The sequence below is a fragment of the Lepisosteus platostomus genome, chromosome 5, assembly GCF_059453375.1.
Source record: "Lepisosteus platostomus isolate fLepPlt1 chromosome 5, fLepPlt1.hap1, whole genome shotgun sequence".
In the NCBI taxonomy this organism is placed as follows: Eukaryota; Metazoa; Chordata; class Actinopteri; order Semionotiformes; family Lepisosteidae; genus Lepisosteus; species Lepisosteus platostomus.
In genome coordinates this window covers 57,413,296-57,429,657 of record NC_142615.1, presented here as the reverse complement: position 1 = coordinate 57,429,657, position 16,362 = coordinate 57,413,296, and the positions used below count along the sequence as shown (strand labels likewise).

Genomic DNA, 16,362 nt, shown 5'->3' with positions numbered 1-16,362 from the left:
GTTTCCGTAGTGTAGTGGTTATCACGTTCGCCTCACACGCGAAAGGTCCCCGGTTCGAAACCGGGCGGAAACAGACTTCTTTTGTCGCCACGCACAAAAGGGGATTGGGGATTCGCCTAGCGCTGTGATCGAACAGACCCACTCACCTCTTAGTGTGGCGGGTTCTGCACAGTGCATGTCGCAGCGCATCCTGCTTTCACTTCAATGCGCGTCCTGATGTACCCCGGTCTCCCGCGTGACAGGTGGGGACAGGTGACAGGTCCTATACTAACGAGGAAGACATCGCTCTCTCTCCGACCCCCGGCATCGTGTCCCGACCCACCGTGCTGGAAGCCGACACGTGCTGTGATTCCTTAACGGAGCAGAAATGACAACCGAGGAGCCGAGAGATCATTTCAGCATTTCGCGTCTGAACGGAAAACACAAACGACCAACTCGGAATGACTTGCCTTTGACGCTTATCAAAGCGTTCTTTGTGCATCGAACAGACCCACTCACCTCTTAGTGTGGCGGGATCTGCACAGTGCATGTCGCAGCGCTTCCTGCTTTCACTTCAATGTGCTTCCTGATGTCGAGTCGTGTGCCGTGCGAAGGCTCTGATAGCGAGAGCAATGAAAAGGTGCACGACGCTGTGAAAGAAAACAGAGAAGTGAAAGGCAGTCATTTCTCTAAGGAGGTGAAAGAAAAGCTACTCCCCGTCAGGGAATCGAACCCCGGTCTCCCACGTGACAGGCGGGGATACTTGCCACCATACTAACGAGGAAGACATCGTTCTCTCCAACCCCCGGCATCGTGTCCTGACCCAGCATGCTGGAAGCCGACGCATGCTGTGATCCCTTTACGGAGCAGAAATGACAACCGAGGAGCCGAGAGATCATTTCAGCATATCGCGTCTGAACGGAAAACACAAATGACCAACTCGGAATGACTTGCCTTTGACGCTTTTCAAAGCGTTCTTTGTTTACGACGACTGCGCCGCCTAGCAGATACAAATGGGTTGTACAACTTTGAACTAGCAAATGGAAGAGGGCTAAGCCCCCTCTCTTGTAGCCCAGGTTCGATCTGTCTCCCAGAATCACCAGGGCGCACACACACACACCCGTGCCGTTGAAGTGCTCTGCTTCATTTCTAAGGGCAACTCAACATTCACTCCTACCCCGAGTGCAGAAAAGACAGCATCCACAGCAACAACAGCTCAGGTCTCTGCACAGGAGCTAAGCTGCCCTCATCTCCTCTGCTCTGCGGCTGCTGCGGAGTGGAGTCCTGCCTGGAGCCGTGTTTGCAGGCGGCGGCTCCCCGCGCCCTGTCTGTGCGTCGTGTCCAAGAGCTCCTGGGAGGAAGAGAGAGCCCTCCCACTCGGGGGCTTTTCCACGGTCTGTGTGAGGAGGGGCGGGTGTGTCCAGTAGCTTATCGAGCTGAAGCCTGGGGCGGCGGAGAGCTGTGATCGTGCAGACCTTGAGGTGTCACCTCTTTGTCTGCTTTCCCGCCCCCCCTCCGCCCAAGCTCTGCTCCAAAGTAGCCCGGCAACCCCTCACACCTGCACGTGTCACAACCTAAGGTGCGGTCATGAGACACCCATTGGGTGTCGTTCTGTTCTTGCTAATTGTTTCCTGCCCGTCGCAGGCAGGAGTCCATGCGAGGAAGATGCGCTGGACAGAGCTCAGAGGGCGCAGCTGGGTGGCTTTCCTTCTGAGTGACGTTCCTGCAACACTCTCCCGCTCCTCTTGGTGCGCTCATGCCGCAACACAGGAAGGCTGGAGCAGGTGGCCGTGGGCTCTGCGCACCGCCGAAATAGCTCATTTGGGAGAGCGTTAGACTGAAGATCTAAAGGTCCCTGGTTTGATCCCGGGTTTTGGCATTTTGTTTCATCGCGCCCTTTGTTCCTCTCTCCAGCGCCCCCTGGCCAAAGTGATGCTTCCCTTTCTCAGCCCGAAACGCAAGCGAGACACCAGCAACAATTCCTACAGGTTTCCGAAGTGTAGCGGTTATCATGTTTGCTTCACATGCGAAAGGTCCCCGGTTCGAGACCATGTGGAAACAACCTCTTTTTGCACGCTCCCTTACTTCACAGAAGTCTTGAGCCAACGGTCATTTGTTCCCAATGTATTTCCGGTGCCTTCATGCACTCTTGTACCAAACGCACGTTTGACGAAATGACAACCAAGGAGCCGAGAGGTTATTTCAGCATTTCGCAGCAATTCACCAGGGCCTAGCAGATACAAATGGGTTGTACAACTTTGAACTAGCAAATGTAAGAGGGCTAAGCCCCCTCTCTTTTAGCCCAGATTCGATCTGTCTCCCAGAATTACCTGGGCACACACACACACTGTCTTGTTTCTCCTACACGTATAGTGTAAAAATTAAGAACCCAGGACGAAGATGTGACACTCGAACAAACTCTTTATTATTTATCCTGTAACTCCGATCCAGTCACTATGACCTGTGACCCTGTGACCCTGAGCAACCGTTATTCCCCGCTCAGCCCTCCATCAATTAACATGCAGTTTCACTGCTGACACACACAAATATTACACCTTCTCCAGCTGTTATGAATCGCCTCTCTTCAAAGCCCGGTGTGTTTTTTTTTTTGGAGATGTTATATATTTTAGAAAGAGCACTGTGACGTCAGAGACACCAGCCAGAGCACCGGGATCAGAGAGCGAGATCCCGGGAGGCGCGTGGAGCGCACTGCGGAGAGTTATTGATCACTTATCTATCGACAACCTATTAATTCAACTGAAGAACTGTAGAATTAACGATTAACTTCACCGATTGGTGAGTACTGATTCTTTTCCCATTCTTGACCCTTTCCTATTATTTAGGAATTTAATCCTAGAGCTAGAGAATTATATTCCAAGTTGATAAATGTGTTTGAGTAACAGTTGAAATGCATTTTCCATTTGTTTACAAATCATAAGTATGGTAACCACGGCAACACGCGCCACGTCACTATGCCCGGCTAGGCATCTCGCTTTCGTCACAAAGAGCGGCGTGATGTCATGGACAGCTACTAATACTAATGCTAGTGTATTCCTGTTAATATTAGTGAGAGTACAACTGGTAGTTTTAATATTAATACAAACAATAAAATGATTAACTAGAAACAATCAGTTCTTGTTAATACAGCTGAACAGCTGTGATTTAAGGCCACAATTCCTGCTGGGCTAGCATGAAAAAATGTAATATAATGATATGACAGCATATTTTTAGAGAGGGACATATTATCTTCAGTAAAACTGCACTATCTCTTCACTCCCCTGTCTTTAGGAAATGGGCCTGTTTCGACAGAGCTTTACTGGAACTGCAGGTCAGACTGTGCAGTGAGTTTGTGGTTTGTGCAGTGCAGTGTGATGAGGTATACAGGAAGGCACATGGGGGAGCCCAGTGCTCAGAGCTCTAGTGCTGTACAAAGATACATGGGGAGTCCAGTCAGAGCTCTGTTCCTGTACAGTGAGGCACACAGGGGAGCCCAGTGTTCAGAGCTCTACAGGGTGACAGGTCTTCTACCCACACAGCTGTCTCAGGGCTCTAACAGCTCTCTCAGTGTGTCTTTCAGGGGCTGAACAGGAGGGGCTATTCCTGTCAGAATGGAGGCTGACTCTCAGAGCTCCAGAGTCAGTATGAGGAGAAGCTCCCAGACCTGACTGCTGCCAGAGCCTCTGAGCCTGAGTGGCCATGAGCCCTGAGCTCCTCAGCAGCTGAGAAAAGCCTCCTGTCTCCTGTGGTCACAGTGTGGTTGAACACCTGCGCTGTCTTCATGCTCCTTCTCCTCTCTCTCCCACTTCCTGTCTCTCTCGCTGTGTGTGCTCTTATCTGTCCATCTCTCTCTCCTTTTCTCTCACTCTGACAGTCTGTGCAGAGTATCTGAATGGGATGTAACATTGATCGGCAAAGGAAAAGACTTCTCACAGGCAGAATAAAAAAATGTATCTCAGTCAGATTCACAGCTCAGACTCACACACAGAGCATTGGATCCCTCAGTACTTTACCAAAACTCCTACCTCCTGAACAGACAGAAGCTCATCTCCATCCTTCTCTTTATCCTGACAATCTGAGTTCTTCAGTTGAATTGTATTCTACATATTAAAAACAGGGTCAAAATGGGAAAATAATTTGTTCTCACCAATCAGTGAAGTTAATCGATTATTCTAAGGTTCTTCAGTTGAATTAATTGGTTGTGAGTATTGCCACTCTTACCAGTGTATCATGATTCTCAGCAGCAGCAGACCAATGGTTGTGTCTACAATAGTGACCAGTTGACCAGTCTTTAGCTCTGAGCAGTGGGACTCAGATCACACAGAAGATCTGTCAGTGTGTGATTCCACACCAGCCCTGGGATTCAGCATCTCCCACACATCTCTCGCAGACAGTCTTATAAAAATACAGTTAAACAGAGTGTGATAACAGTTATACAGTTAATTAAATCATCAAACTGGCTGAGGAGCGCTGGGCCACTGGACACGAGTTCCCATCGTTCCCCTGCAGGTTGCCATAGTGTAGCGGTTATCACGTTCGCTGTGTGACTCTGTTGGTGAAGCTCTAATGTGCCTAGTCCTGTAGGAGGAGCTTCTCCCAGACAGCACTGTCAGTCTCACATTGCCCATCCTCTCCCTGTGACACTGACACAAGGAGGGTCGGGACCTCGGTTTTCCACCTCCCCCCGAAGGATGGCGCCTGTTTGTGCAGCAGAGTGTCGCCATCAGGATGCTGGGGCATAAGAAAGCCACACAGACCGCAGGGTGAGCGCTCCCTACTGGTCCCAGTCACACCTCTTGCAGGAGCAGCAGCAACCTGAGCTTTTCCGGGGAGAATCTCCCATCCGGGTGCCGGCTAGGCTCACACCTGCTGGGCTGCCGTGGGTGAGCCCAGTCGAGAGTCGCAGGGTGAGATCTAGTCAGCGGGGAGAAACGATACAAGCGAAGGATTACTCGGCTCCCAGCACTTGAAAAAGACAGACAAATGACTCGTTCCCGCCGGAGCTGAATGTACCTGCATGTATCGTGTCGTCTTCTTCCCCTGCCCTGCTGTGTTTGCTGTATTGTCTTTGAAGCCGGCCCCCGAGACGAGACGGGCTGTTCCTGTGCCCCAATTAACACTTTACAGGTGCCATTCCCCGGCATTGTGGCCATTGTCGGTGGTCACACGCGATAAGATAAGGTGGAGGAGAGCGGGGCATGCCCAGCACCAGACATTCAAGGAGGGGGCTGTGCGAGGTGAGGTGAGGTGCGACACGCCGGAGCCCCGACGCTGCTAATGCGGAGCACTTGTTGAACTGGCATTGAAAGGACGTGTGCGCACGGAGCGAGCCTTCCCTGCGGCAGAGCATGGAAACCTTCTCACCGCGCTGCAGGAGTTGTGTGCGCTGCCGAGAGAACAGCACAGAAGGGAGCAGGCTCTGGAGAGCGGGTAAGAGACGGAGCCTTGTGGGCAGGCGAGCAGGCCCGTTTTTTTGAAATTGCTGAAAAGGCTCCGGTGTTTGTTCGGTGTGTGGCAATTTACATCTCTAAAGATCAAACCTGGACTGTGAACACTGACTCTATCATGAAAAAGGCTCAGCAGCGCCTTTATTTCTTGAGGTGCCTCAAGCGATGGGGGATGCCAATACATGTGTTGGTGAACTTCTACCGCTGCACCATCGAGAGCGTCCTCAACAACGGGATCACCGTGTGGTATGGCAACACCTTTTCGCGAGAAAGAAAGGCACTGCAGAGAATGGTCAATATGGCCCAGAAGATCATCGGCTGGGGTCTCACCGAGATTAAACAGCTCTATGAGGACCGCTGCCTTGGTAGAATTCTGGCCATCACAGAGGACAGTCACCACCCCGGGCATGAGCTCTTCACCCCACTGCCCTCAGGCTAGAGATATAAGAGCATATGGACACTTACCACTAGATTCTTCAATAGCTTCTATCCACAAGCAGTGAGACTGGCAAACACATTTAGCCATCTCCCTCGGACCACACCTACACCATCACCATCTACCTCTTTATGATTTCTTATCTATTGCACATCTCCAGTCATTGTTTACACGTCTGTATTGTTTACATTCATACTGTCTACATGTTTACTTGCACATTGTCTATTGTTTGTTTGTACATTGTCTTGATGCACTGTTTGCACTTTGTCTTGTTTTTTACACTTGTTTTACAATCGAGAGACTTTCTGTAAGTAAGAATTCCATTGTACCAGTACCGGTTACATATGGCAATAAAGTTCAAGTTCAAGTTCAATGGGGTACCGAAGACTTGAAAAAGCTCTCGCATTAGATTCTGTTTTTGTTGTTTCCCAGATTTGTTTTTAATGTTATTTTAGTTTTGAAGTTGTTCCGTTAAGTATTTTTTAATTGTATTTTTTGTAGTCGTTAGACTACTACAGTGATTTACCGAGGTTCCCGGAAGGCTTCTCGCATTGTGGTTGTTGTGTTTTCGGGTTACAAGTATTTTTTTTTCTATTGAGAGGACCCCACACATTACTGTGGGACTAGTTAACTTAAGTTCTTACATTGTACCTGAAATTACCGCATAAACTACTACTCTGTTTTTCTTTTTTTTTAATAAAGGCACAAATGATGTTTTTTTTTCTTGTGGCTGATTGGCAATGTCCATACAACGGGTCATTGCTACGAACCTGGCTGCTGAAATTTGTCAGCAGCTCTGTACTAAACCTGTTCTCAATTGCAACAAACCTAAAATAACATCTGTTGACCATTAGATCTTACTGATGTAGGAGACTAACTTAAACCACCTCTTCACAGGGTTTAAGTAGCTCAGTAGTGGAACAGTCGATCGCTTTTGAACTGTTCTGTAGTGGAAATAATATGGTCACAAAGTAACGAACATACAGTATTCACCACTCGCTTGAAATATTTAGCTAAAATTGTTTTCTAGACACCACAACTATTCACAATGAATTTGATCAATACATGTCTTTATTAATAAAAGTGTTATTTATTAATATTTAAGATTAATGTAAACCTTTATTAGTAGCTGTATTACCGGTAAATCTGATGAGAATTCAGAACACGAGTCTCTTGCTCAGTAAACACACTTTATCGTTTACTGAGCTTTCGAAGAACGTCAAAGTGAAAGACAAATTCACTATTTTCACTTTTTGTTTAAAGAACACTTTTATCACATGTTCTGCACTCCCGATGGTGTTTAGCGGTGCTCTTTTCTACACGCCTGATTTGAGGATCCCCAGCTAAAATATTTTTTACTTAACAGGCTAGATTTGAGCATCTTTACAGACAGCTGATTTAGAAGCCTCACATATGCAAATGGTGACACTTTATTTTCGCTCCACATAAGAAACTCATAAATCTTTGAATGCTTTCCTCTTCACCTGCAGCACTAGCATTTGTCTACAGTTTGTGGCATCTTTTCAACACAATATATTTCACCATGGACTGAAAGATCAAATGGTTTTGGCAAAAGATAAGGAGATCTCCTGGCCTGTAAGGGATCAAACCCACAACCGTGGAGTTATTAGAACGACATTCGATCCAACTGATCTATAATAATAATAATGTTTCTTTATTAGCCCTATACAATTTCTTGCATTAGGAATGCATCTTTTCGCATACCCCAGCTTTTCTCCAGGGAGACACAGACACAGAGACAGGGAGAGAAGCTTGGGGTCAGAGCGCAGGGTCTGCCATTGTACGGCACCCCTGGAGCAGTTGGGGTTAAGGGCCTTGCTCAGGGGCCCAACGGAGTAGGATTCCTCTGCCAGCCGCGGGATTTGAACCGGCAACCTTCCGGTCACAGGCGCAGATCCTTAGCCACAGAGCCACCGCTCCGCCCTATAATGTAACGCAACGGGGGCTCAAGCGGGCGCCCTTGCCGCATCTGGTCGGCCCCATCCCGACTGGAGGCTCGAACCCAGGACTTCCGCGTCTCTCTGCAGCGACCTAGCCCCGTGAGCTAAAGAGAGATCTCTAATCTCTGATCTTCCTGACCACATACACGTGAGGCTCTCTGTGCAGCATAAAATTTAATTTAGAGAATTATTTTTCCCTCTGAATTTAAACCCTCACAGTTATGTGTACTGGTTTCTGGAAATGGTGGATATGATGAAGAAGAGATCAGCCTCTGTGATGCAATATCAAGTGACACTGACCTTCTGTTATACTGTTCCCTGCTGCATTTTAACCTACTGGGGAAATGCTGGTATCCATGCATGTAAGGTTTCCTCCTTGTCAAATTATTTTCAAGCACATTTTTTGTTGTTGAAAATAAACCTTGTGGATTTCTATGTTGTGTCCCTCTTTTGTTAGTATCATCCAAATTGATACATTGTGCTCTGGCGATTCTTCAGATCATACCATTTTGTACAATACTGTATCAGTACTGTAGAACTCATATCATTAAAGAAAATAAGGCTTTTTTTGTATATTTTATTATAATTGTATTTATATGTGGAAATATGTTATTTTAATATCGACATGTAAATTTGAAAAATTATTTCCCCCCCTAAAGGCAGGCAGCCTAACATTTTCAGCTGACAAAAATTATATGAATTTTTAAAGATCCAGACTGAAAGTTTATAAAATATTGTTATACACTATATGCTGCTGTTTTGGAAGTATACTTATTTTACAGGTGCAACTGTGGTTAACATTGCTGCCATGCAGTGCTGGCGCCCTGTGTTTATTTCCTGACCTGTTGTTCTATCTGTGTGGAGTTTGTATGTTCTCCCCATGTTTGTTTGGAGTTTCCGCCAGGTGCTTCAGTTTCCTCCCGCAGTCCAAAAACATTATGATATCATTTTAGGAAGTGAATTTCATGATCATAAATTTTCTAATGTCATTTTGTCACACCTGTCAAAGTGTGAATTGTTTGAACTTTCGTCTTTCCTGTCATTTGAACCCAGACGCCATTGTAACAATCTGTAGTTAATATTTCTGCAGTTTTAAGTGAGGTAGCTATGCTGTATATTTCAATGAGCCATCCCTTCTTGCAGGACGAGGACCCTTAATTTCTCTTGATTTGTAGGGAAATGTAAATAACAGTCAGGATGTCTCATGTTGTGTCTGGATTTGTCCACAGTGGCTTTTCTCCTTTGTGTGGTCCAATGTATACATATTGATAACAAACATTTAAGTTTCCCTTTCCGCTGGGGTTGATATTTTCATTGTGAGTTGCCAAGAGCTCCTTCATTTTTAATTGATAGTTTTAATATCATAAATTAGACATCATAAGCACATAAAACGGTTCTAAAAAGTTTCTTGCAAAAAACCTATTAAAATTAATAAAAAATTGTTCCCATCAAAAGTGTTACATTCAGAATTTACATCAAGGAATGGTTTAATTTCTTATTTCTGAAACATCAAATTGTAGAAAGAAGAAAGAAATGGGATGTTCAAGCCTAACTTTTGTAAAACAGAAGCTGCAGGTACAGACATTGAGGAGAGTGTGGAGTGAAGTGGACTCAGGTCACAGTGTCAGTGTGGAAACAGTGGAGTGAAGTGGACTCAGGTCACAGTGTCAGTGTGGATCCCATCCCTGAACAACCTCACCCACACTGAGTCCCCTGTCTGTAGTCCCCTTTACCTGAAGTGGGGTCTCCCTCAATGTCCCCTGGATCTCTGTATCCATAGGGTGTCTCATCAGAGAGGACTCTCCCTGTGAACAGACGAGCAGGTCAGTAATGGCTCTGACCCAGATTGGCCTGTCAGATACCTCTTCTCTCCCAGTCAGTATTTATTTGCTGGTGTGAAATTAGGTTGAAACTAATGACAAAGGTTAGTCCAGGTTGGTACAGGGTGTACTCCTGCATCTTATTTATAATAACTCACCTGACAGCATCTGGACTCTGGGGCACACTCTTTTTCCAAAACTCTCCACCTCTCCATCTTCTCCTTCAATTGTTGCTTCTCCAAAACTCTCCTCCTTTCCTCCTCCTTCTTCAGCTTTGCTTTACCTCCTTTTCACAAACTCTCCTCCTCTCCTTCTCCTCTTTTGCTTGTTTCTTCTCCTGCTTCTCCAACAGTTTCCTCCTCTCCTTCTTCTCCTTTGCTTATTGCCTCTCCTCCTCTTCCCAAAATCTCCTTCTCTCCTTTTCCTCCTTTGCTCGTTTCTTATTCTCCTCCTTCAGCTGCTTCCTCCTCTTCTCCTCCTGAGCTCACCTCCATTCCTCCTTCTCCTTCTGCCTCCTCTCCTCCTCCTGCAGCAGGCGTTTCTCCAGCCCCCGAGCGTAGGCCTTCCACCTCTTCTGCTCCTTCTTCTCCCATCTCACCTCCTGCTTCTGCTGCTCCCTCCTGTTCTCCTCCGCCTTCTGGGCACGTCTCCGCTCCTCCTTGTTCATGGTCCTCCTAATTGCATCTGCTGCCTTGGTGCGTCTTCCTCCGCTGCTCCTCCTCCTTCTCCCGTTTCCTCTTCTCCTTCTCCAGCATCTTCCTCCTGTCCTCTCCCTCCTTCTCCCATCTTCTCTCCTTCCTCCTCTTCTCCTCCACCTTCATCCTGTCCTCCTCCAGCTTCCTCTTCTCCTTCTCCTCCTGCACCTCCTTTCTCCGATCCATCAACCACCCTTCCAGCTTCCGCCTCCTCTCCTTATCCCGCTTCTGGGTGTTCAGGGACCGGTGCCTCCCAACCCGGACATTCCTGACTTTCTCCACTGGTACCATTGTCCTTTTGCCCCCTTGCGGCTCCTTCCATCTCTTCAGCTCTGTAGTGTTGCTCTTATCCTCATCGACCCCGGAACAGCACAGCATCTTGGTGAAGGAATGGGAGGAGCTGACCTGCTTTGAGAGAGAGGAGTTAATATAGACACACTGACTGGACACTCCAGTACATTAACACTGCACTGAGAGAGAGGGGTTAATACAGACACACTGACTGGACACTACAGTAAAGGTTCACTCCTCATCTCTCCTAGAATCACAGGAGCTACAGGGTCCTCCAGGTGTCTCAGCACCTGTGTTCTGACTTTCAGCAACTCTGGAGGCCTGTCTTCAGGACTTGGACCTTCCTGACTCTCCTGATTCCTCTGCCTCTTCTTCCTCTTTTTCTTAGTCTTCTTCACCCAAGCCTTCTCATGGGAGGTGATGGGAGAGAGGTGAGGGATGGGTCTGGGGACAGGCAGCTGGCTGGACAGTGAGGCAGTGACCTGGGGCAGGTCAGTGTCAGGATTAGAAGAGGTGGACATGTTGTCCTCTTCATTTTTTTCAGGGCTGACTTGGAAAGCACGCCTCTTTGCACTTGGACACTGAAGACAGACACAGGTCTTTGCTGTTGGGGTCAGTTCTTCTTATTCTTAATATACCCTCAGTATATGCATTGTGACTGTAATAAGAGTCTGCACAGTTGACTCTACACAAGGACAGAGGGGGCAGCATGGAGCAGTCGGCAGGGAGTTTAATGATCTCAGCGGCGTCACAAGTGAGTGTAGAGGGAGGGACCAGGGGCACCGAGGTCCAGGAAAGGAAGGGGTGGACAGCTGGTTCTCTTTGAAAGCCTTGTCCACCTGGATAATGGGCTGTGGAGGCTGAAGACACACAGGAGACCTTGGTAATGGAGACACCCTTCACTTCTAATTCTGTACGCACTATAAGGTCCACATGCACTGAGTTTCACCAGGTGAGTCTGCACAGTTTGTCCAATAAGATCCTGGACAAGTGTGTCTGTACAGTTTTTTTAAGTGTTTGTACAGGGGTGAGTCTATACAGTGTGTTTAATAAGAGTCTAAACAGGTCTGTTTATATAGTGAGTCCTAATAAAAGCCTGTACAGTCTATACAGTCTATACAGTGCGTCCTATAAGAGTCTGTACAGGTGAGTCTGTACAGTGTGTCCAATTAGAGTCCATACAGGTGAGTCTATACAGTATGTCCAATAAGAGTCTGTACAGGTAACTCCACACAAGGATTCAGGTTCTGTTCGCTTCTCACCTGTCCCGGAAGCTCAGGAGCTCTGACACTCCTTAGAGGAGGGAACTTAATGGGGGCAGCATGGCGCAGTCAACAGGGGTTTCTCTGAGCTCAGCGGGGTCACAGGTGATCGAAGAGGGAGGGCCCAGGGGCGCCAAGATCCAGGAGAGGGAGGGATGAACAGCTTGTTTTCTTCAACAGCCTCGCCCACCTGGATCGTGCGTCTCCTGGGCTGTGGAGACTGAAGACACACAGAAGACCTTTCTGTTCCTGCCGAGTCCCACAACAGGTCAAACTGTCCTAAGACTACTACAAAGAGAAAAAATAAACCTGCTATTCACAGACCTCAGCTACAGGGACTCCCAGGTAATTCTGCAGGATGAGGTCAACGTCAATGTTGGCTGCAGCCTGGTGGAAGCACTTGTTCACCTCGGAGAACTCACACCTGACCTTCGTGTTTTCAAAGTAGGACTTCAGTGTCTCCACCACCTCTTCGTAGTTGTCCTGCTTCATGATTCCTGTGCCCTGGAAGGGAAAATCCTAGGAAAATGGGGAGAGAGAATCAGGTAAGATGTCCTGACCATGTCTGCAGTCGTCAAACCAAACCTCCATTATATGAGCTTGTGTTGTCTGTTGTCTTCACTGTTTTAATTTTGGGATTTGGTAAAATTTCTTATCATATCCTCTGTGAAACTTCACTAACTCAGTAACAACTCCTGTACCAGAGAGAGAGAACAAAGACAGTGAATCATCATCATCATACCTCCACAGCGCCAGACAGGAGATGCAACCTAGGGGTGAAACTGTGGTATCTCTAAAGCCAAAAGAGAGAGAGATGGGGTGTCACCCCGCTGTTGCCATCGATGACCAAGAGTCTCACCACCCACTCTATGATGCCCCCTAGCGGTGATCTGTAAGCGGTGTGTTTTTCAGCCACCCACTTGAAATAACAGCAGGCTGGTGTCCCAGCCCAGCTCCTGTCTCTCTCCCCTTGGATCTGGGAGATTTCCAGGTTGAGTGGGGTGATGCAGATATCTTGGAAAGCTGAGGGGTCAGGAGAGTCACCCCAGCCCCTGTACCGCCCCAATACCACAGTGTAAACTGGACAAGGGGAGGGGTTTCAGTGACTCACTAATCCCACATATGGATATAATTATAATCCCCTCCACCACCACCAATGTGCAGCATCCACCTGGATGATGCGACGGCAGCCATAGTGCGCCAGAACGCTCACCACACATCAGCTATCAGTGGGGAGGAGAGCAGAGTAATGTAGCCAATTCATAGAACACCAGTATTCCATTTCTCCCTAAACATTGTAAGCTTCGAAGTCTTTAACTAACGTGATACCGGAGTCAACAAGCATACTTTTAGAATTTGATTAAAAGGGAATATAATATGGAATTTAATAACGGTATGATTATATCCGTGTACTGCGGCAGGGCTGTGTAGGGCTGTTTCGCCTGCCTGTTCATGCGAGCTGTCTTGTAGCCTACTGGTCTAGGTGCGTGACTAGCAACTGGCAGGTTGTGTGTTTGAATCCAGCTGGTGCTGGACCTTTCAGTTTTATTTATTTTTTTTTTTAATCGCGTAACATAAACATATTACCGTATGCAAACTGTACTGTATACAATATGTAAATGTATATTTAATGTCTTAACTGTGCCCATTTAAGTATTGAATATTCATATCTAATTTTACCACTGAAGGGAAATCTTAACATAAACATACAGTATATGGCTGGTCTCGGTACTTTAAAGAAAAAAATACACACCAGTATTCCATTTCTCCCTAAACATTGTAAGCTTCGAAGTCTTTAACTAACGTGATACCGGAGTCAACAAGCATACTTTTAGAATTTGATTAAAAGGGAATATAATATGGAATCGCGTATCTCAAGAAATTAATAACGATATAATTATATTCATGTTGCAAAAGAACTGCAACGGACATAAAAACTCCCTTGCTTTTAACAGAGCGTTCCATAATTTCTAACTATGAAAATGCCAGGTGAAAGGATTTGTAAACATATTTTGTTAAAGCAAGTCAGTTTTTTCAGCAACACATAAAATACATTTTTCCAAGAAAGTTTAGCCTTTGTCACTAATGAAACCACTAAATAAAGACATAAATATAGAAATCTTAAGATTTGTTTTATTTAATGTTGGTAGCAGGATGAACTGTCAGAGTGTATATTTTGTCGCAAAGTTGCTGCAAGATGTTAACAGTGAAAAAGGTATTTAGAAATGAGTTATTTCAAGATGAAAAAGAAAACATACATGAAACATGGTTTCATTACGACCAGAATCGGTCTTGAGATATTTTTAACTTGATTTACAGTATTTGAGAGGTATGTCTTAACACCGATACTACAGTGCTTAAGTACTGCTCACGTATATGTTTCTAGGTTTATATTATGCATTTCATACGGTCAAATTACTTTTGAGCAACTAAAAAGAAGTGCGAAACGGTATGCGTTTTAGTTTCGTTTTGTGCTGGAACCCGTGGATTGATTAGAGATATCAAGTACATGCAAGTCATTTTTTAAATGTTGTAGTTTGTCTTGAAAAAATGTTACGAGTACATCATCTATCAACAATTACACAGGTTCTTTTTCCATATTGCGGATTTTGGTTAGGTATTATCAAATCCAGTGGCGCTGTATATTAGTTTACTGAATCCCATGTCACATGGTCTGTGATTGAAACCTGTAAAACCGGTTTAATTCGTCACAGCCAGCACTCTTCAGGTGTGAGGGTCTTCTGCTCAGAATGAAACGCTAAAATGTTTGTGTATATTCTAATGGTAGTGGGGGCAAGATGTGTGGGAACAGGTTTGGTTGAAATTGCATTGGAGATCTATGTTCTTCACACCTGAAACATTTTCTCTGAAAGCATGTTCTTCGCAGTTTAACCGATCTTGTTACAGCATGTTACAGTTTACTATTATTAACCATATTAATTTTAAGTGCTTAATGTAAAATCTTGTAAAAATATATTTTCATTGTTCAAATATACATTAAGTCTGACTATCATATAAAAAGTTAAATACAAAACTAAAGAAAAAATAGGGTTAAATAGGGTTAAATATAATTAAATATAATTCAAAATATTTTGCTAACAATGTTAACTGTTTATGAATAATAAAATGTATTAACTAAGTAGGATGGCACAGTTGTTAGTATGTTTTTTGTTTTGTTTCTTTTTCATACATTTTAGCGTTTCATTTATAATTATATTTAATTATATACGTGATTCCATATTATATTCCCTTTTAATCAAATTCTAAAAGTATGCTTGTTGACTCCGGTATCACGTTAGTTAAAGACTTCGAAGCTTACAATGTTTAGGGAGAAATGGAATACTGGTGTGTATTTTTTTCTTTAAAGTACCAAGACCAGCTATATACTGTATGTTTACGTTCCAAAATTAATATCGTTTATGGCCTTCACACGCGTTACAGTATGCTCCTATTCTTTTTATGCTCAGCTACTAAGATTTCCCTTCAGTGGTAAAATTCAATATCTACAACGGGCACAGTAAAGACGTTTACAGTAAGTCTTTCTACAACAGACCAACGTACCACGAGTGCCCCTGTCGGTCAACCAATCACGCACCGCGGTACCCCGTGTCATCTTACCTGCGGTACGTGTCTGTACCGCTCACTTTGAATGGCTGCATCTGTACATGTAAAACGCTTAAAAGCGCTTTTTACATTGACTTGTGCTCTTTCTTTTCTGCTCCACAGGAGTATGCTTTATAACGCATTAGTCTGTGAAGTAAACATTTTTTTTTGTTTAATGAATTTCATTCCTCGGTTCGTCATTCTCCTACTCCTGTTGTTATGAATCGCTTCTCTTAACAGCCTGGTGTGTTTTTATTTTGGAGATGTTATATATCTGTAAGAAAAGCCCCCCCTCATGCTCAGGTTGTGGTTTTGAACCTCACCTGGAGCAGTATTGTCTGTGTCTTTAGCTACTGAAAGCAACTGACGAGTTTAGGTGCTGGAGATGAGGTTTAAATTAATTTGGAAGAAACAAATAAAGGTTTATTCTGTATCACACCCAAAGAATGCTCCTCTGCTGTAATGTGTTTCCTTCTCGTTTCAGCATGGAATAAGTAGTTGCAAGAAAATCAGCCGCCTGAATAGGGACCCTGAGATGAGAAGTTCAATATTCTACTGACTGGACTATTCCCGTCTACTCAGTTTCTTTCTCAAACAGCTTTTTTCAAGAAATACTTACAATTTGTGAAAATTGAAATACAATCTTGCTTAAAAATGCAGATTATTTTTTCCCAAAAACTATAAATGGAGTCTCTGTGGTACAATTGCTTAGTGTAGTCAGGTCGGGACTAAAATTAAAGTAAGGTGCTGGTTCAAGCACAACCAGGCTTGCCTTTCTCACTGATCCAACATGAACATCAGCTAGACAAAAAGTGGCATGTAATGTTTAATACCTTATTGATAATTGGAGGGAATACATATGCTTTGCATG

The 16,362-nt window shown here is 45.0% G+C and overlaps 1 non-coding gene across 1 annotated transcript; it reads left to right on the top strand.

Annotated features, from left to right (window-relative positions):
• trnav-cac (transfer RNA valine (anticodon CAC)) lies at positions 1 to 73 on the top strand. The gene has a single exon. It is a non-coding gene; the product is annotated as a tRNA-Val (tRNA).
• The last annotated feature ends 16,289 nt before the right edge of the window (positions 74 to 16,362 follow it).